Source organism: Pan troglodytes, chromosome 12 (assembly GCF_028858775.2).
Source record: "Pan troglodytes isolate AG18354 chromosome 12, NHGRI_mPanTro3-v2.0_pri, whole genome shotgun sequence".
NCBI classification, from domain to species: domain Eukaryota; kingdom Metazoa; phylum Chordata; class Mammalia; order Primates; family Hominidae; genus Pan; species Pan troglodytes.
Genome location: NC_072410.2, coordinates 99,872,495 through 99,894,647, shown reverse-complemented (window position 1 = coordinate 99,894,647; position 22,153 = coordinate 99,872,495).

The following is a 22,153-nucleotide window of genomic DNA, read 5'->3' as shown; positions in this document are numbered from 1 at the left end:
GGGGTCTGCACGAGTAACAAGAGAAGACAGGCTTTAAATAAGAATTTCTTCCATAGACAAAGCCAAAAATATTATTACAGAAAAAAATTGATTCTTACTACACAGGTATTTTTGCTTTTCTCTGGTTCTTATTTGGATAAGTGACATGGCAAGATATCCTCATGCGTGATCAAGAAGGTAAGTTGCTTTAGAAAGTTAGAGACAGCCATGTCCTCCCCTAAAGCATAAGGGAGTGGGCAGCAGTTGGCAATCTCACTGCTCAATTTCTGCCCAGGGTGCAAGTTTCCTAAAAATAATGTCCTGTCCAAAGTGGGACAACTTTGAGAATGAAAGGGCACAATATCAATAATTACTTTAAGACAACAGGCATAGACTAGGACCTTCCTAGGTAAATCAGGACCTATGGTCTCTGTATCTCTAGGAAAAATTTTGGTAACATCAGCTGATAGATAGAACTAAAAATGCAGTGGTCTTCCGCAAGTTGTGATTTTAGTCATGGCAGTAGTCATAGACCCAGGGTGGACAACTTCTCCAGTTGCATTTAAGTTTAAGGTCATGAAGGTCACGAACTCTGGACAATGGCACAGGATGACTGACATCCCAACAAGGCTCAAACCAAGATTTTATGGTTTCTCTTATACTTTATATGCCTACTCTTCTGCCTCTAAATACCACTTAGTTTCTTGGGTTGACAAATGAAATGTGGATTATTTTTCTTGGAGTATCTGCTATAATAGTGTATGAGTCAGTGATTTGCTTGGTATGAAGAGTTACAATCATTATATTGGACAATGTATGCAAAGTACTTAGTCTAATATCTGAAATATAGTAAGCACTCAAGGTTAGCTAAGGAAAACACATGTGCACTCATGAGTATACACACACACACAGAGAAAAATAGATAATTCCACTTGAAAACTAAAGTACAGTCTGGCAGTATGTATCAATATTTAAGATATCCTTTGGCCCAGATATCCAGCCTCTAAGACTTAGTCCTAAGGGTAAGCATTTTTATCACAATGTTATTTATAATAGTGAAAAATTAGAATAAACCCAAATCCATCAACAGATTAGTTAAAAGAATAGCAGGACATCTAAAAAATAGAATGTGATATACAGCTACTAAAAATAACAAAGAAGAATTACAATTAGTGATATAAAAAGTCAATGGCATCAAATTAAAATGAAACTTGCACAGTATTTATGGGGTGCTTTTTTGTCAAAAGAATGAAAGAAAAGAAAAATCAAAAAATATCTTAAATATATACTCCAATGTATTTTTAGTTATTATCTTTAATTATGGGAAAGGGGGTAATCTTTACTTTCTTTTCTGAATGTTCTGAATTATACACATGCATACATGTATACATTTCATAATCAGAATAAAGTTATACAGTTATTTAAAAATAACTCTTAGCTCAGATCCCAGCTCCTCTGAGAGGCGCTCCTTGGCTCTCCAGGCAGTGTTCAATGATACAGCTCTTCTGTGCTCTAATTCCCTGTGCATATAACTTCTCTTGCATTTATCTCTCTGCATTATAGTTTTCCTTTTATATATCAGTCTCATCAACAAAAACATGTGAATTTGAGGGCAGAATCTTTGTCTCATTCACCTTTGATTTTCCCTTATATAGCACTTGACTTATAGTTTATGCTCAATAAATGTTTGCTGAATGAATAGCGGAGTAAATAAATGGGCCTCCCAGAGCTTTCATTAAAAGGCTCTTCTGTTGTGAATTAAATAAGTCTGCAGAGTCTAGTAAAAAAGAAAGAATAGAGGTGATGCTCAACTAGCTCTTTGTGATCTGGTTGTATTACCTGAGACACATAGACTGGGATCCCCTGAACAGGTGCCCCCAAATACACAGAAAATGCTCAATATTTGTTTTGTTAACAAAAACAGTAAGGATTAAATGGATGACAATGAGCAGAAGAGATTATAAGGAGACCAGCTCCATCCTAAGCAGAGGATTTACTAACGGCTAGTACCAAGGCCTGAGAATTGCTCTGGTATCAGAAAACAGAGATGCAAGGAAGACTTAGAGATCACATAATCTACATTCCTCGTTTCACAGGTGAGAAGTCTATGGCCCAATGAGAGAGATAGTTTACCAAAAACATGGGGCAAGTTAGCAGCAAAATCTAGGTTAGAACCCAGAGCTCTCACTACCCAGCCTGGGGATGCTTTCTGCGAAGATGCCCCTTGCCTGAACCACAGCCTGAGGTTTCCGTTATTTCAGTATGCTCTGGTTTTCTAGTTGGATAAATAGAAGGTGAAATCAGGATGTTCCTATTCATCTCTGCTTGCCTTTTTTTTCCTTCTTCCTTCCACTCTATATGCTGTTTGAACTGGACCCCTTCCCAGAGCAACTGCCCCTCTGTCAGCAATCTGCATGTGTCTAGAGACCTCGCTGCCCTGGGTGTTGAATCTCACCTACCAGGGTTTTGTTCTGTTGAATAAAAGCAAATCCTGCATCAGGCAACAAATACTTTCCAATTCTTGAATAATTGAAAGACTGGGCCCCAAGCCACAGCAGGCTAAGAATTGATTAGAAATGGAGAAGTGGGGAGGCTAGGAATTGATTAGAAATGGAGGAGTGGGGAGCCGGCAGCCTGCATCACCCCTGTGGGTGTGGGGCACTCTACAGGGAAACCTCCTCCCTCAGGGACTGGGCATGGGCTCATGCTTATTTGTGGGACAGCAGCAAGAATTTTGCAAGGATTAGCTGCGCTATACCTTCATAGCAAGCATGTGTTTCTGCTACCAAGTTAATCTATATGGTAAAAGCAATGAAAATGCAGATTGCTTATTCTCCATCCCCAAGCCTGTGATAACCGACCAAGGGAACTGAGAGTGTGACTCAAACAAAGAGCTTCTAATTTTCTCAGATGGAAAATTAGTGAGAAGTAGGCCCATTTCTCACCTTAAACATGAGGACCAAGAAAATACAAAGTTCATTTTGATGCTCTCCTTTTCCAGGTCAGATAAAGAATACAAAATGCATGTCACATTGACAGCATTCCCCATCCTGCTATGGACTCTCCAGTCTCCTTTATTTCTTGTAACAACTCCACGAGGCAGACAGGATAGAGGCCTCCTTTATCGGTGGAAAGTTGGGGAGCAGGGCAGGAATTGGACCCAGGACTCTGGCCTCCCAACCAGACTTGTGTGATCCTCTGGGGTCAGCTGCCTCTAGTCAATACTGCAGCCACACCCATCCTTGCAAACTTCAAATAGGGTCATCTCACTTCTCTGTTTAAATCTATCTTTTGTCAGTTATTTCCCATCATCCTTGGCATACGGAACAAAATCCTGACGGGGTTTCTCCACAATCCAGTCTATCCTCTATTTGTCCTGTAGTGGTCTCCCCAGCGATTGTCATGGCCCCAACGACAGCAGCTTAGGTGTTCATTCTTGGTAGAAGTACCAAGTTCTGTGGCTCTGGTCTTTTCATGTGTGTCCACCAGGCCTGGAACATTCCTAGTGAGCACCTTCTCATCACTCAAGATTTTAGTAGATGCAGCTTCCTCTAGGAAGTTCTCTAATCCCCAAGGAAATGAGCACCCCATGATGCACACTGCGATGGCATGCTCTACTCCCCATTTATCTCCCTCATAATCGCTGCTCCAGCAACTCCTTCCCATCAGCCCGTCAGCTCCATTCTAGCCGGATCATGACTGTCAAGTTCATGTCTGTAAACCAGCACCTATTACAGTGTCTGGCTACCAGGAGGGCTTAGTAAAATGAACCATGGAATAAAAACCAAAAACAGAAACAGAATCAAAATTGTGCCACTGAAAGTGCTTACTATTTTTTCATTTGTGTTTTTGTTCCAATAAATATTCATTTCTTTTGTCCACTATGTGCCAGGAACTGCTCTAGGCACAGAAGATACAACGGTGAAAAATACCAGGCAAAAATCTTTGCACTCATAGAGGGCTTATGTTCTAGTTAAAGGAGACAGACAATGAAGAAAATTATCAAACAAAATGTACAGTTAGTTACATGGTGCCTGACATCATCGTAGGGCTGGTATAGGGAGGAACTAGGAGATGTTTAAACATAGGTGCTGACCACAGGTAGCTAGAATTAATTCTCATGCTACCTTAGAGGTCCCTGCTGTCTGTATTCCACTAAATTTCTTTTTTACCGAAGTCCCCTAATGGTGTACATTTAATTAGCTTTCTATTTTAATGCTACTTTAGCTCATTCTGGGATGATATATGGGTCAGGCATCATTCTGTTCCCATCAAATTATTTCCTTTGGATAAATTCTTAAATGGAGAATTATTTAATCAAAATGTACATTTTGTAAGATCTCACAATGTACTTCCATTTTGTTATCCCAACTAATTTTAGGAATTTATAAGGCCATTTAAGCAAAAATGGGTGCACTATTTTTATATATCATCAGCAGGACTGAAAACAAGTGTTGTTTGTTTGCTGTTATTATTTTAGTAGATTTGAAAAAAAGGTACTTCAAGGTTGCTTTCATTTTGACTTCTTTGATTCTCTCATTTTTATTTTTAAAGTCTCATTGCCTGAATACAAAACACTGCTTTTTTACCTTGTGGAAGGCATAACTTTATTTATTAAACCTGAGGTCTTTGTATTTTCAACCAGAGAACTGAGACTGCATCAAAGACCAAGACAGGGAAGTAAATTACACAAAACAACAAGGTTTTTCCATTTGGACAACTGAATCATGAAAGCTACTACAGTTGAAATATGAAAAAGACTGATGGAGTCTGCAAGGCAAAACTGCCATGTTGGCACCTTATTAAATACTGGATTATAAAATACTTAAGGTAAATAAGCAATATTCACATGCAATACTAAGGCCTAGAGTTGACATGATTCCCAAGGGTTCAGAGAATATCAATAATTTTTGACCAATTGAAGAGTGGCCCTAAGGTAATTTTTTTAATCCTTTATTTGCTTTTGCTGAGTAAAAATTTTGGGGTTTACATTCTGAAGGCTTGATTATTCAGAATATTTCTATATAGCTAAATAAATTTGTAAGTAAAGGCTTTCTCAGTGCATTATTTCATGTTAAAAATGATAATAGCTATTTAGACCACTTATGACTATTTTATTGCTATGATTAGCTTTAATATATAGCTTTTAAAATTGAATATGGGCTCTATCCCAACCATCTTCAAGTTTTTACTTTCAGAAATAGTGCTTGGAAATTTCAATTACTAATTTAATTCTACTATCAAATATGAGATGCTCTGCACAATTTATGTTTTTCTTATTGTCTGGAAATTTTATATCAATTAGGTATCATGGCTTTTAGTTTCAACTAGATTTTATGTACCTGTATTATTTTTAAAAAATGAAGCACAATTTACATACAACATCAACCATTTTTGAAGTGCATTTCTATGAGTTTGAAAATAAGATTATAAATAATGTACCAGCTTCCAGAATCAAGATGTAGAACAGTTTCATTACCTTCAAACATATTCCCTTACTCCTTTATAGTCAACCTCTCCCCGTCTTCAGCCCCTATCAACTACTGATCTGTTTTGGCCTTTTCTAGAATATCACAGAAATGAAATTATGCAGTATACAGCCTTTTGAGTCAGCCTCTTTCAATTAGCAGAATGCATTTGAGTTTCATACAGGGTGTTCCTTTATTTTGCTAAATATTGGTAAATAGCATTCCTTTGCATGTATATACCACAATTTGTCTATTTATTTTACTTTAAGTACATTTGCATCATTTTCAGGTCAGACCAATCATGGATAAAGTTGCTATATATATTCATGTACAGGTTTTTGTGCAGTTGTTAAGTTTTTATCTTTTGTGGACAAACAAAACTGACAAATTGCTTTCCAAAATGGCTGAACATGTTTTATTTTCATCCTGTTGCAATCCGTGAGCATTCCAGTTGCTCTACATTCTCATCAGCACTTGGCATTGTCTGCTGTTTTTATTTTAGCCTATTTATTTGGTGTGTATCCCATTGTGATTTTAATCTGCATTTTTTATGACTAATTAAGCTGAGTAAACTTTCATGGGCTTATTGGCCATCCATATTTTTTGATGAAGTGCCTGTTCAAATATTTTTTCATATTTAACTGGATTAGTTGTTTTCTTATTATTGAGTTTTCAGTTGAGTTTCTATATTCCAAATACAAGTCCTTAATATTTTGCCAATGTTTTCTTTCAGTCTGTGGCTTGTCTTTTCATTTTCTTAACAGTACTTTTTGCAAAACAGAAGTTTTCAATTGTGAAAAAGTCTAATTTATAATAATTTTTAACAATATGCATTTTTGTGTTTTTGTTTTTTGCCTCTATCTTTTTTTTACTCCTAGTGACACCTCAACTGACCATGTTCAGCAGGAATGGTTTGGTCTGTTTCACTAGCACATCCAGTGGCTACTGAATCTCTTTAACATGAAGGAAGCAAATAAGAAGACATGGAAAGAACATCAAACTGAGAGTCAAGATGTCTAGATTCTTGTTTTGCCTTTAACCTTCAGCTAATGATTTAAATTCACTAGACTTCCATTCCTTAACCTACATTTTATTTTTATTTACTTATTTATTTAAAGATAGGATTTTTCTCTGTTGCCCATGCTGGAGTGCAATAGTGTGATCATAACTCACTGCATCCTTGACCTCCTGGGATCAAGAGATCCTCCTGCCTCAGCCTCTGAAGTAGCTGGGACTGCAGGCATGAGCCACCACACCCAGCTCTTATCTACACTTTATAAATAAAACCTGCTTTACCCATCTCAGGAATAATGAGGATAACATTAAATAAAAGATTCAAAAGTACTTGCAAAGTACTGGAAGGATTATACTTGCATAGAACATCACTAAAGAAACATTTTCTGCTTCTAAAAGCCTCCCATCAACTTTGATGAACTTACTTGGACCCCACATTACAAAGGTATTTCTGTAACTACAAACACAAAAAGTCTTATATGTTAAGTACTCGGTGCATTCCTATTTTTCTCTAGAATATTCTTTAGCAACTTCAAACTTGCTTTTCATTCTATCAAATTTCTTTTTTAAATTCCATATATATAACACTGGATAGTACTAGGATTTTATTTCAAAAACTTATGTTTTTTTAAAATTTTTTCAAAAAGAAATGCCCTAACCAGCAACATAATTGAGATTCCTTCCTTTGGACATTTGGCAGAAACGTCTTCTTTCATGAAATAGTGGTGTTATTCAATAATAAGCATGATTTTTCCCCCTCTCTCAAAAGTGAAAATTGAAGTATAGCAGAAGATTCAACATTCTCTAGGATATACATGTGTGCTTTTTCTAGTAAAACTAGATTTTAAAAAACAATATTTCTGTGAACAGGAATATTTGTGGTTAAGCATTTTATCTATGTGGTTCTAAATATTGAAACTAATAAAGGAATACTTTTAAAGAAAAAAGGTTTAGTCTGTATAAGCACAGAGAGTGGATAATATGCCACTTTCACAAAGTTTTTAATACATTTGCTTAATATTTTTAAGTAAACTCTTTTTAATGTTAAAAAGTCTTTTTTCTAAGTTGTGTAGCTAATTATGGCAAAATTGCTATTAGCTTATTTTGGGAAATAGGTAAATCTCACATTGAACTCTTGTGATAATGAGTCAGCACAAACCTGGAATAATTATTTTTAAATGAAAATCAAATTGTGTCACCCCTCTAGTCAATGGCTTTGCCATCTCACTTGGAGTGAAAGCCACTGTCCTCCCAAGGGCCCAATCTCAACGCCCCCTGCCATGTCCTCTCCCATCACTCTGTTCTCTTGTCTGCCCACTCCAGTTGACTGGTCCCCTTCCTCTTTCTTGTTCATTTCAGGCCTTATGCTCTTACTAGTGTCTTCCGCCTAGAATGCTTTTCCCTGGATAACACATTCCTGGCCCAGGACCAGCTACATAATGTTTCATGCTCAGTGTAAAATGAAAAATGCTTTTCATTAAAAATTGGTAAGAATCACAAGATGGCAACAGCAGAGCATTAAACCAAGTGTGGGGTCCTGTGCAATTGCATGAGTGGTGTATTAGTCCATTCTCCCTCTGCTATTAGGACATACCTGAGACTGGGTAATTTATAAAGGAAAGAAGTTTAATTGACTCACAGTTCCGCATGGCTAGGGAGGCCTCATGGAACTTACAATCATGGTGAAAGGGAAAGCCAACATGTCCTTCTTCACATGGTGGCAGCAAGGAGAAGTGCAGACTGAACATGGGGAAAAAAAACCCCGATAAAACTATCAGATCTCATGAGAACTCACTCACTATCACAAGAACAGCATGGAGGTAACCACCCTCATGATGCAATTACTTCCCAGCAGGTTCCTACCACAATACATGGGGATTACGGGAACTACAATTCAAGATGAGATTTGGGCAGGGACACAGCCAACCACATCAGATGGTGTGCTCAGGGAAGCCTAACTGCCTGGCTTCTTACTTCCTTCATCTTTGTTCCAGTGTAACCATATATTAGAGAAGTCATTCTTCTCTCCATTCTATGTGGGATAGTTACTCCTGTGGCACTCTGTTTCTTTCCCTTGTTTTGCAGTTCTCCTTAGCACTTGCCACCAGCTAATCTACTCTGCACTAAATCATTTACTTCTTTCTTTGGTGTCTATCTCCTCCTGTGGAAATATAAGGGCCGTACATGCTTTATCACCCAGGGTGTAGAATATGCCCACCACATAGTAGCCACTCGAATATTTGCTGATTGAATGAACAAATGAATAGATGACAAGTAGTGAAAAGCGAGGCCATATAAATAAAAAAGCAAAGTTTTTTTTTTTTTTAAGGATTCAAGAGTCACATCAGAATTTAAAATAGAGAATACAGAAACTCTGTTTTGTATGCATATGGGGTGTCCAAATTTAAGAATGCAAATTGGGGAATGAGGACAATGGATTTTGCTTCAGCTCTAACACTGGCTGGCTCTGCGACTTTGGAGCAGTCTCTTGACCTCCCTGAATCCCATGTTGTCACCAGTGTAGTGAGAGGCCTTCTAGCATTCTGTGACTTTATGGAACAATCTTACATACTTGTTAAGTCCAAGCTCAACATTCTAAATAAACATTGAAGTAATCTTGTCAGTTGAAGCTATTTTCTGTATGTTCGGGTCAAAACCCAAAACTGCAGACACTCTCTTTCTATTACCAGTCTAGTATGTATACAGTCTTTTTCCTTCAATATGATAGTCTAGTTACGGCCTCAGAAAATCATTTCCCCAAGGAAAAAAATTAGTCTACTTTGAGGAAGAGCTAGAATTATTATAAATGGCTTGTGCATCAGTTTGTGGAACTTGAACCCTTAAATGGGGATATATGGATATGCTTATTCAGACCCATAGGATGTTATATGTTGGTTCCTTAGAAAGAGCTAGAAACCTAAATGTACAGCCTGCTGACCCTCTATTTCCTTACTGCTGGTTGAGACATTATGGGGTGTCTATTGCTGAATCCATTGTAGAAAACAGAATCCTCATTTAATATGCCAAGCTCCTTTTTTGTATTATTAATTCCAAAAATCATGAAGAAACGTTCTGATCATAAATTCTCTTGGCATAGGTGATATGAAAACACAAAACATTAAAATGCCTTCTGGCTCTGTATATGTCTGTGTTGAAAAATATTTGTTTTCCAAACCTCAGCCTCTCTCCTTTTTGGTCAATAATTGTGCACAGTATTTGCTTTGTAGTTTGTTTTTCATGTCCATTTTGCTTAAGATAATGTCCTGTGTCCTTTTTTTATACTTCTAATACATTTTTCCTCTGCTCACTGTGTTATTTGCAAAGAAACAAACAGATTTTTCCCCAGAATTCACATTAATCCTTCCCACTGAAATATTTTTCCATGTGCTTTTATCACTATTTTAAAATAATCTTGTTTCATCTGATGGAATGGGAGCAAGATGGACCTCAATTACATAAAAATGGACAGAGGCAAAATGAACCAAAGTGAGACCCAATGCAGATGCTGACAGCAAGGTTATAGACTTGGTCAATTGAATAGGGAAAGGCTTAAGAGTTCTATAAATCTCAGTACAAGGTCAGAATAGGAATTAAGAAAGCAGAGCAAGACAGCTGAAGAGAAGGCTCCACCCATCATCCTCCCTTACAAAGACACTTTCACACGCGTCCCTGTGAAGAGACCACCAAACAGGCTTTGTGTGAGCAATAAAAGCTTTTAATCACCTGGGTGCAGGCAGGCTGAGTCCGAAAAGAGTCAGCGAAGGGAGATAGGGGTGGGGCCGTTTTATAGGATTTGGGTAGGTAAAGGAAAAAGGGGGGTTGTTCTCTGGCAGGCAGGAAGTGGGGGTCACAAGGTGCTCAGTAGGGGAGCTTTTAAGCCAGGATGAGCCAGGAGAAGGAATTTCACAAGACAATGCCATCAGTTAAGGCAGGAACGGGCCATTTTCATTTATTTTGTGGTGGAATGTCAACAGTTAAGGCAGGAATGGCCATTTTCATTTATTTTGTGGTGGAATGTCAACAGTTAAGGCAGGAACCGGTCATCTGGATGTGTACATGCAGGTCACAGGGGATATGATGGCTTACTTGGGCTCAGAGGCCTGACAGACACCAGTTTAACAACTATCTACATATATTTTTTAAAAACATGCTCTTAAGAACCAAAAATCAGGTGAGCACTCACAGTACCTGCTTCTAGCAACTCTGTATTCCTGAAAGAGTTACTCAAGAGGTAGGAAAAGCAGTCTTGAATTGCAAACACCACCCCTCCCCGACCCCAGGTAGCTGCTGCCTGGTGCAGAGAGCATCTCTGTGCACTGGGGGAGGGAGAACACAGTGATGGTGAGGCATTTAACTCAGTGCTGTCCCATTAGAGCAGAAAGAAAAACTGGACCAAATTCAGCTGACTCCTGCCCATGGAGGGAACATTTAAATCAGCCCTAGCCAGAAGGGAATCCTGGATCCCAGAGGTCAGAACTTGAGTTCTGGCAAACCTTGCCACTGGGGCCTAAAGTGCTCAGGGGCTCTAAATAAACTTGAAATGCAGTTTAGGCCACAGGATCTGCAACTTCTAGAGGAGTTCTACTGTTGAACTGAGCCCAGAGCCAGTAGACTGTGGGCGGGGGGTGGGGGGCAGGGGAATGCAACCTGCTGAAGATACCCGCTGGGGCAACTAAAGGGGTGCTGGCATCACCCCTCCCCTAGCCCCAGGGAGCAAAGCTCACTGCTCCAAAAGAGAGCCCTTCTTTCTGCTAGAGAAGAGCAGAGGAAAGAGTGGGGAGGAGTTTGTCTTGTGTCTTGGATACCAGCTCAGCCACAGCAGGGTAGGGCACTGGTCAGAGTGTTGAGACCCCCATTCCTGGCTCTAGCTCCTGGACATTTCTAGACACACCATGGGCCAGAAGGGAACCCGCTGCCTTGAAGGGAAAGACCCAGTCCTGGCAGCATTAATCACCTGCTAACTAAAAAGCCCTTGGGCCCTGAATAACCAGCAATGATATCCAAGGTACTATGATGAGGGTCTTTCAAATGACTCTGAGACTAGGTATAGGAGGAATATACCTCAACATAATAAAAGCCATATATGACATATCTATACCTAGTACCGTACTGAATGGGGAAAAACCGAAATCCTTTCCACTGAGATCTGAAAAATGACAAGGATGCCCATTTTTTTCACAACTGTTATTCAACATAATACTAGAAATTCTAGCTAGAGCAATCAAACAAGAGGAAAAAAAGGCATCCAAATTTGAAAGGAAGAAGTCAAATTATCCTGTTTGCACATGATATGATCTCATATTTGGAAAAATATGAAGACTCCACAGATAAACTTTTAGAACTGATAAATCCAGTAAAGTTGCAGGACACAAAATCAACATACAAAAATCAGTAGCATTTCTATATGCCAACAGGGAAAAATCTGAAAAAGAAATCAAAAAAGTAATCCCATTTACAATAGCCACACATAAAATTAAATACCTAGAAATTAACCAAAGAAGTGAACAATCTCTGTAATAAAAACTGTAAGACACTGATGAAAAAGAAATTGAAGAGGACACAAAAAAAATTCCATGTTCATGGATTGGAATAATCAATATTGTTAAAATGTCTGTACTACCCAAAGTAGCCGTCTATAGGTTCAATATGATCCCTATCAAAGTACCAACGACATTCTTCACAGAAATAGAAACAATCCTAAAACTTATATGAATTCACAAAAGACCCAAGATAGCCAAGGCTATCCTAAGCAAAAAGAACAAAACTGGACGAATCACATTACCTGACTTCAAATTATACTGCAAAGCAATAGTAACCAAAACAGGATGGTACAGACATAAAAACAGACACACATAGATCAGTGGAATAGAATAGAGAACCCAGAGACAAATCTGCACACCTACAGTGAACTCATTTTTGGCAAAAGTGCCAAGAGCATATATTGGGGAAAAGACATTCTCTTCAATAAATGGTGCTGGGAAAACTGGATATCCACATGCAGAAAAATGAAACTAGACCCCTATCTCTTGCCACGTACAAAAATCAAATCAAAATAGATTAAATATTTAAATCTAAGACCTCAAACTCTGAAACTACTGCAAGGGAACATTGGGGAAAATCCCCATGATATTGGTCATGGCAAAAATTTCTTAACTAATACCCCACAAGCACAGGCAACCAAAGCAAAAATGAACAAAATTAACATTAAGTTTAAAAGGTCCTGCACAGCAAGGGAAAGTAAACAATTGATTAAGTCAAAAGACAACCCACAGAATGGGAGAAAATGTTTTCAAACTACCCATCTGACAAGGCATTATTAAACAGAATATATAAGAAGCTCAAACAACTGTATAGGAAAAAATCTAGCAATTGATCAAAAAATGGGCAAAAGATTTGAATAAACATTTTTCAAAAGAAGACATACAAATGGCAAACAGGCACATGAAAAGGTGCTCAGTATCACTGATCATCAGAGAAATGCAACTCAAAACTACAATGGGATATAGTATCATCTCACCCAGTTAAAATGGCTTATATCCAAAAGACAGGCAGTAACAAATGCTGGGGACAAAATGGAGAAAAGGAAACCCTCATATGCTGTGGATGGGAATGTGAATTAGTACAACCACTATGGAGAACAGTTTGGGGGTACCTCAAAAAAACTAAAAGTAGAGTGTAATGGTTAATACTAAGTGTCAACTTGATTGAAGGATGCAATATATTGATCCTGGGTGTGTCTGTGAAAGTGTTGCCAAAGGAAATTAACATTGGAGTCAGTGGGCTGGGAAAGGCAGACCCATCCTTAATCTGGGTGGGCACAATCTAATCAGCTGCCAGCATGGCTAGAATATAAAGCAGGCAGAAAAACGTGAAAAAACTAAACTGGCCTAGCCTCCCAGCCTACATCTTTCTCCACGTTGGACCCTTCCTGCCCTTGAACATCAGACTCCAAGTTCTTCAGTTTTAGACTCAGTCTGGCTTTCCTTGCCTCTCAGCTTGCAGACAGCCTATTGTGGGACCTTGTGATTGTGTGAGTTAATACTTAATAAACTCCCCTTTATATAAATACATTAGTTCTGTCCCCCTATTAGTTCTGTTCCTCTAGAGAACCCTGACTAACACATGGAGCTGCCATATGATCCAGGAATCCCACTGCTAGGTATATACCCAAAAGAAAGGAAATCAATATATCAAAGAGATATTCCGTGTTTGCTGAGGCACTGTTCACAACGGCGAAAATTTGGAAGCAACCTAAATATCCATCAACAGATGAATTGATAAAGAAAATTTGGTATTTATACACAATGAGTATTATTCAGCCATAAAAAGAATGAGATACTGCCATTTGCAACAACATGGATGGAAGTGGAGATTATTATGTTAAGTGAAATAAGCCAGACACAGAAAGACAAATGTCACATGTCCTCATTTTTGGGATCTAAAAATAGAAACAGTTGGATTCATGTACATACAGAGTAGAAGGATGGTTACCAGAGGCTGGGAAGTGTGGCAGTAGGGGATGGGGAAAAGGAGCATGATTAAAGGGTACAAAGAAATGTTACAAAGAATGAATAAGACCTGCTATTTGACAGCACAACAGAATGACTGTAATCAATAACTTAATTGTACATTTTAAAATAACTAAAATATATAATTGGATTGTAACACAAAGGATAAATGCTTGAGGGGAATGAATGTCCTGTTCTCCATGATGTGATTATTACACACTGCATGCCTATATCAAAACATCTCATATGTGCCATAAATATATACACCTACTATGTACCCACAAAAATTAAAAATTTTTTAAAAAGTAGGACTTGATACTGGACTCCATTCATGTCGATTCCTTGTTATCCCCTCAATTAGAAACTCTATTTCTAGAGACTAGGAATATAGGTCCTTACTGGTTATAGTTAGGAAGATGTGGATGCAGGAGACTTGCTTGTTCATCAGAAAGACAGGTTTGGCAGAGCTTGACCTTAGTGCATTAAAGATAAGTCATAATTGACCACCTTGTCCCTCAGTGAGGACAAATAAGCAGAAAAAGTGCTATATTTATATAGTATGCCTACGTGTGTTACCAGCATATCAAGAGCATCACAGAAGCATGCCAACCCAGAACAACTCTTGGGATACACACAACTTACTTAGGGCAGGAAGCCTACTGAGAAAGCTACTCGGCCGCAAACATTGGCTATTTCTTTTGTGAAAGAAAAGATGACCCACAGGGTAGAACCAAGAGCCCAAAGAGCAGAGATAGAAACCATGGAGAATCGTTCCCATAGCAGAAGAAGAGGCCTAACTAAGAAGTGACAACATATGCTCAATTGTATTTCAGCACTGGCTGGATTTCTGAATTGGCCTGGACCTGTGACTGCTAAGTGTCTCCTACTATCACCTTTTTACGTGGGAATGTCTATTATGTTTGTCCCATCCATGCATCACCATTGTATTTTGGCTGTGTAGGAGGAAGATAACATGTCTCTTTATTTTATATATCTTCAGACCAAGAGGAACCATACTCAAAGAATCACACCTGGGGAGCCTCTTTAGCTTACATGCTTAGATTAACAGAAACCGGGGGCCTTAGTTTAAGCTTAATGCTAGAATAGGATTAGAATTTTGAGTCTTGAAAGGCAGTGAATGTATGTGTGTGTGGAAGAAATATAAAGTTTGTGGCCAAAAGGTGGACTCTGATGGGTGAAAGATGGTCACAATTCCTTTGGCACTGCTTCCCTGGAAAGGAGGAGCCCAATATACTCCTCCCCTCTAATCAGAGTTGGCCTTGTGAACTTGTATGACCAATGAAACGCAATGGAATTGACATTCTGGGACTTTCAAGATGCTTTCACCTGGGCCTCTGGAAACATTTTCCAGGAGCTGTGAGCCACTATGCAGGAGGACTCCAGTCGACAGTTTCAGCATAGCTCAGCCCTCCAGCTGCCCACATCAAGGGTCAGACACGGTACGAAGCTCTCTTGAACCCTCTCTCTGAACCAGCCCACCCACCTGTCAAATATTAAAAGTGACCTCAACCAATGCCATGTACAGTAGAATTGCCCAGGTAGGCCCTGCCTGAATCTCACCCCCATAAAACTGTGAGAATATTAAAGTAACTTTTTATGTAAGCCACTAAGTATTTGGGAAAATTTGTGATGCAGCAGTAAATAACCAGAATGAGGTCTCTTCCTCCTTCTGGGTCTCAGTTTCCTCACCGACAAAATGTGAGATTTGAATCAGACCCCTGAGTTTTCTTCCAATTTTAACAAAATTGGCAAAACAACACTTTGCAATTGCCACAATCTTTCTTATAAAATCATCTAAAGGTAGTAAGCATTACAAAATTAAGTCACTTCTAACTTAAACACCTGAACCAGAGTTAAAACGCTGGGGAACTGCTGCCAGTACATACAAACCACCATTCTGGCTGAAGATAAGCTAACATGGTTAATGTTTTTATAGAGAGACAAGGTGATTTCCCCTCAATGACTCCAGAAGGGTTAGCGAAATCCACCCAAGTTACCTTAAATCTAAAATATCTCAGTCCTTCAAACAAAAATTTCCATTGAACAAGACATATGAAAATTGGTCTAGAAGATTAATTCCTATCTGCAAACAAGTCGGTGACTATGTATATACAAGAGCAAATGCATGGACTTCTGTCTATTCATTTGGCATAGAAGTTCTTAGCTTGCAGTTTATGTACTCTCAAGGGGTCCATGGATAAAATTCAGGGGTCCATGTACTTTCATGGGAATACAATTATTTATTTTTTAATGTTTAATTGAATTTAGAATTTCAATTATAAATACAGACAAAAAACCCAAAAACTATTAACGGTACCTGTGATTTTTGCTACCACTAGAAATCAACAATATGTTCACATAACAGCTGTTGCAAATATCTCAAATTATTATTTATGCTCATCACAATGCTAAAATTAGGTTTATTAATCCCACTGATGCAGCTGCTATATAGTACATTAATAAAAAACATATTTATGTGTACATACACACATATATAATATATATCCTACTATAAAACAAATTTGCTTTTCATATGTTGATAACCATATTTTACTATAATTGTTTTGCTTTTTAATGCTAATGTGTTTTAGTTTAAATGTTTAAAAACATTATTCTGAGAAAGTATTCATAGGCTGCTTGGACAACCAAAGGGGTTCATGACACCAAAAAAGTGAAAAATCCTTGATGTTCATCCCATAGTATAGCTCTAGCTCACCTGACTTTCCTGCCAGTCAGTACATGTTGAGCACCTGCCATGTGTCCAAGTGGTCTCAGAGGTCAGCTGGCAGATACATTAGTTTTCTCCCATTTTGCTTCCCTTTCCCAATTCCTGTAGTTGCTCTGAATATCAGCCTGTGTCTTCAGACCCTCTTCCTACTCATGGCCCCCTCATTCTTCACAGACGTTTCTGCTCCATACTTCATTATAGAAAAGGTAAAACTTCCTCGTTTTAATCATGCCCAATATTTCTATTGTTACATGTGTGCCACTCTCTCTCTAATATATATTTCCAAACCCATCTCTTCTGAGCTTAACAATCTAAATTTCCAGCTGCCTACTAATCTTGAATATCATTCACATACTTCAAATTAAGTGGGATCATTCATGAAAGGTTCCTGCCATCATAAATGCTGACTCACACTGACCCCTAGGTACATATGGCCACAGCAATTCTGCACGTGAGGCCCTTTGGTGTCACATCTGGATTTAACCTCCTCTCCCTCACCCCCATATATTTCTGAAATCCACTTCTCTTGACTCAGACTCTGCTCAGCTCTTGCACTGACCATTTGACTGGCCTTTTAAAGAATCTCCCAACTTCTAGTATCTCATTTTTTTCCAATCCTACTAGAATTATCTTTCTAGAACTCAAATTTGACCATTTCACTTTCCACCGTAAAAGTTGCACTGCATAAACTGTTAGGTCTCACCTGGGTGATTCGTTAAAACACAAATTGCTTGGCCCCAACCCCAGAGTATCTGATTCAGTACATCTGCTGTGGGGCCTGAAATTTTGCATTTCTAACCAGTTTCCAGGTGATACTGATGCTGCTGGTCAGGAAACCACACTTGAGAATTCCTGGCCTAGAACATCGTCCTTAAATCTGTTTGATTTGCAGTTCTTCCAGGAAAAATTGTTTCAGACCTCCGTTATAGGTATGCCTAATTATTTATAAATTACTTACAGGTTCTAATGCATTAACATGGCAGGTACATTATGAAACACATTACAAATAATCATTTTAAAAAGTAAAACAAAAAAGAATAGAAAATTTAAGAATATTCTTTCTGTACCCACATGAATGTTATACACCTCGCATCAGAATATTCTGGGAGGCACAGAGATTAAGAATGAGCCTTGGGCTGAGATATTAAGTCCTATACTCTTTGTCATTCTAGTCAATCATAGTCAGTCTGTTTGCTTTCTAATCCTGGCTCCAGGCTATAGAAAGTTACAACCTTAGGGAAGATCCTTCACCTCTCTAAGCCTCTATGTCTTCCTCTGTAAAATGGAGATAATATTAAGTAACAACCTTATAGGATTGTTTTTAAGATTAAATAAATTAATATGCATAAATGGCTTAACAAATTCTTGGCATATAATAAATGCTCGATTAATGCTGACTATTTTGATTACTCCCGGTTAGTACCTTATGCTGTAACCATGCCGCTCAGTTCTCTATTTCCTGAGTAAATATACATAACTCAGTGTCTTTACTTGTGTTGTAGCCTCTGCCTGGAATATCTTTCCTTTATCTCAACTTGGGAATATCCTTCTCGTCTTTCACAATCAAGCTGAAAATGTTACGTCCGTTTTGACAGTAACTTACCTGAACATCCTGGCATAATTAATTGCTCTCTCCTCTTTGTTCTCACAGTACTGTTACAAATCTCTAAATATTCCTTCCCACAATGTATTACGTACAGTTGCTTATATGCCATTTCTTCCAATATTGTGAGCTCCTTGGTATGGAGTTCATGGTGACCTATATATCCATCACATCACCGGAGAAAATGCTTGGCACATAGGAGTTGCTAGATATTGAGTGTGAAAGAGAGTGAAGACATGAGGGAGCTGGAGATAGAGGAAAAAGATATAGGAAAAGAAAGAGAGAGAGAAGGAAGAAAAATGAAGGGGAAAGAAAGGAAAGGTTGGTCATCAGCTCTTCTCAAGTTCATGCTAGTATTTGGAAAAGCGTGACAATTTAGTCTCAGCCCTATAGCCTAACCCCAATGCAGATAATGTCTTTCCCATGTGACTCCCCTCTTCAGCCTCACTTTCTCTGGTCCCTTGGACAAGAAGCCTGAGATATGATTTAAAAAAAAATTGTGTGTGCTCCTGGATTCTAAAACCCTTGGAATCTTCAGAATGATGAGTATCTTTTGTATACCAGTAGGATGATTGGTGACTGGGGGCACCTATATAGCTTCAGGATGGGAATTGGACCCCCAAAAAACCAAGTCTTGACTAGAATCTTAGAACTTTCTGCTCTACACCCCAGCTTTTGGGAAGGGGAGAGGGACTGGAAATTGAGTTCAATCACCAATGGCCAATAATTTAACCAATCATGTCTATGTAATAAACCTTCACAAAAATCCCTAAACAATGGGGTGAAGAGAGCTTCCAGATTGATGAACACATCCACACGTTGGGAGTGCAGTACCTCCCAACTTCACCTGACAGAAGCTCTTACACCCAGGACCCTTCCAGCCTTCACCCTAAGTATCTCTTCATTTGCCTGTTCATTGGTATCTCCATAAGTGAAGTGTTTCCCTGAGTTTTGTGAGCTATTTTGGCAAATTAGAAGAGTGCTATGGGAACTCCTAATTCATGATTGGTCAGAAGTACAGATGGCAATCTGAGACTTGCAACTGGCATGTGAAGTGGGAGCAGTCTCATGGGACTGAGCCCGTGGGCTCTGCCTGAACTCTGGGTAGTCTAGAATTGAATTGAATTGTGGGACACCCAGTTGGTGTCCAGAAAGTTGGAGAATTGGTTAGTGCAGATAAAAACCACACACACATTTGGTGTCAGAAGTGTCTGGAGTAAAAACAGTTCAGAGAGGCCAATCAGGGTACCAATGGAGTCTGCAGCTGTCTTAAAAAAATATGCTAGCTAAACCAACAGGCACCACACCCTGAACTATTCTCTCATGGCCCCACATCCCGTTCACCTGAATGGAAAGTCCATGCAAGGGTGACACAGCCACTAGAACTGATACCTCAGTTCTCCTCTCTGGTTTCTGTAATTTCATGGCCTTAGGATATCAAAAATAAATGCCTGTTCTCAGTCTGAAAATTCTCCCAAACCCCATTAATAACGTTGCTTAAGCTCACAGGCCCTGAAGGCATCTAATTATGTTTCCTTGAGTCAATCTTTAAGTCCTTTGTTATAGTACGTTCCAGTACACATCCACATCCATTTGAACCCTGAGTACAATGTCTCAGAGTTCACACTCCCTGCACTATCAACAAGATTCCTGGCTGGGTATGGTGGCTCATGCCTGTAATTCCAGCACTTTGGGAGGCCAAGGCAGGTGGATCACGAGGTCAGGAGATTGAGACCATCCTGGCTAACACAGTGAAACTCCGTCTCTACAAAAAATACAAAAAATTAGCCGGGTGTGGTGGTGGGTGCCTGTAGTCCCAGCTACTCAGGAGGCTGAGGCAGGAAAATGGCGTGAACCCAGGAGGTGGAGCTTGCAGTGAGCCAAGATAGCACCACTGCACTCCAGCCTGGGCAAAGGAGCAAGACTCAGTCTCAAAAAATAAAAATAAAAATAAATAAAAAATATTCCTGTGTTGTCTTCAGGACTCGACAGTTGTTGCAGTTACTACTCGATTGTCTGAGTAGGCCTGCTCTGTAAATCCTTATTGCTTGCTTACTGTGTGAAAGGAAAAGTAGAATCAAATTACACTGCCATTTAATAAGCCCATCAAGGCCCTCTACCACCTGCTAACAAGGTTCACATTGTCACCCTACCTCTGCCCAGATTCCCCCTTCAATGGAGCTCTGTTTGCATGTGCTCATGATTACTAGGCTATATTACTGTGAGAGAAAAGCTGGCTTCATGTTATATAAAGTACATTCTTAATCTGTGGCACACAGCATAAGGGAGCTGGATATACCCTTGTCAGCCCTAATGAAAGAAGAATATTAGACCCATTAAAAGGCTAAAGTCCAATCACCCTTCAGTGATTTTTCTTCTCATCAGCAAAAATGCTCATTAATTCTAATATCTTTGCTTTCAGGCATGAACTATGAGATCTGAACAAAAATTTCATTTGTAATGAATACATTCTGTCAGAAGTAGAATTATGATGATTCTACTCGTGATAATAATAAGCCATATCAAGAGAACAAGAGGATTCTGTGTTCTCAGCTGGCAGGGGGTCTATGAGACCCTCTGTCCATGACATGGTCTTGTGATGCTCCATAGCATCTATATAAATAATGAGACTACGAAAACAGGAAGTTGATCTTCTAACCAACAGACCATAATGCAGACATCCATAACTGACTGCATCTGATGATAAGGATATGGTCTCTTCTTCTGAATAACCCTGACAGCCTATTTATGAGCCTACATTCACAGGGATGTGTTTTCTGGAATGAAAGTTTACTGTAAGGATACTTCAACAACTAGGTCGATGGCTACAGAGTCACCTTGGAACCCAGAGCTTCTAAGCCTGGGTCATTCTAAACAAAGAGATCATAGCTTTCTATGGTTTAGGAATTGACTCTCATAACCTGGGTCTTCTTGTTTGACTTAGCATGTATATTTTCCATTACAGGAAATCTTGGAGCTCTGTATACATGTACTTAGAAAAACTTGTTTGATGAGTAAGTGAAGACGTTCAGCCTTGCCACAATCCAACACTATCCAGTTGCTTTCCTGGTCCTTAAGGAATAAGGCTGTTTATAAGTCTGGACAATTCTGTCATTCTCCCCCAAACCGATCCTAATCCCACCAACATGCTGAAGGCAGGGGAAGACCTCATGGAACTGCCCTATCAGTCCTGGCCTCTTCACCTCCAAAACTATTTAACATGAAAGCATAGCCTACTACATTTTTTAAGCCACTGTATTTGAATCTCTGTACTAATGGTCAAGTACAGTTTCTAATTGATAATGACGTATATTAATGTTCTCACTTAAAAAAAAGCAAACTGGTTACGCATGCTTAAGACACAGGCACCAAATCACACATCTAGATAGCATGAAGTCAGGCTTTTAAACCTTGGTCCCTGATAGCAAAGCCCTGTTCTTCCTAATGTGCCCATGACTATGGTAGCCATGAATCAATAGAGCAATTAGAATTGTTATGTCTATTGTAATATTGAGTTAGAAAAAGGATTTGGTTTCAATAGATCAAAGAGAAAAGAAATTAGAAAGAGAGCCTGTGGGGAAATGTGTATGTGGAGAGTTGCCAGAAGAGAGGCCAGCCAAAAAGGGATTTAAGACAATTGCTTATCAAATGGGCAAAGGACAGGACATGCAATTCACAAGCGAGGACACATAATTAGAAGACAAATGGGGAAAACATATTATGTTTCTAGATATCAAGGAAAGGCAAATTAAAACAACAGTTTTATGCTCTCTAAGACAACAAAGAAAGGAATATCAGCACCCAATGTTTCCAAGGGTGTCATGAAACCCTG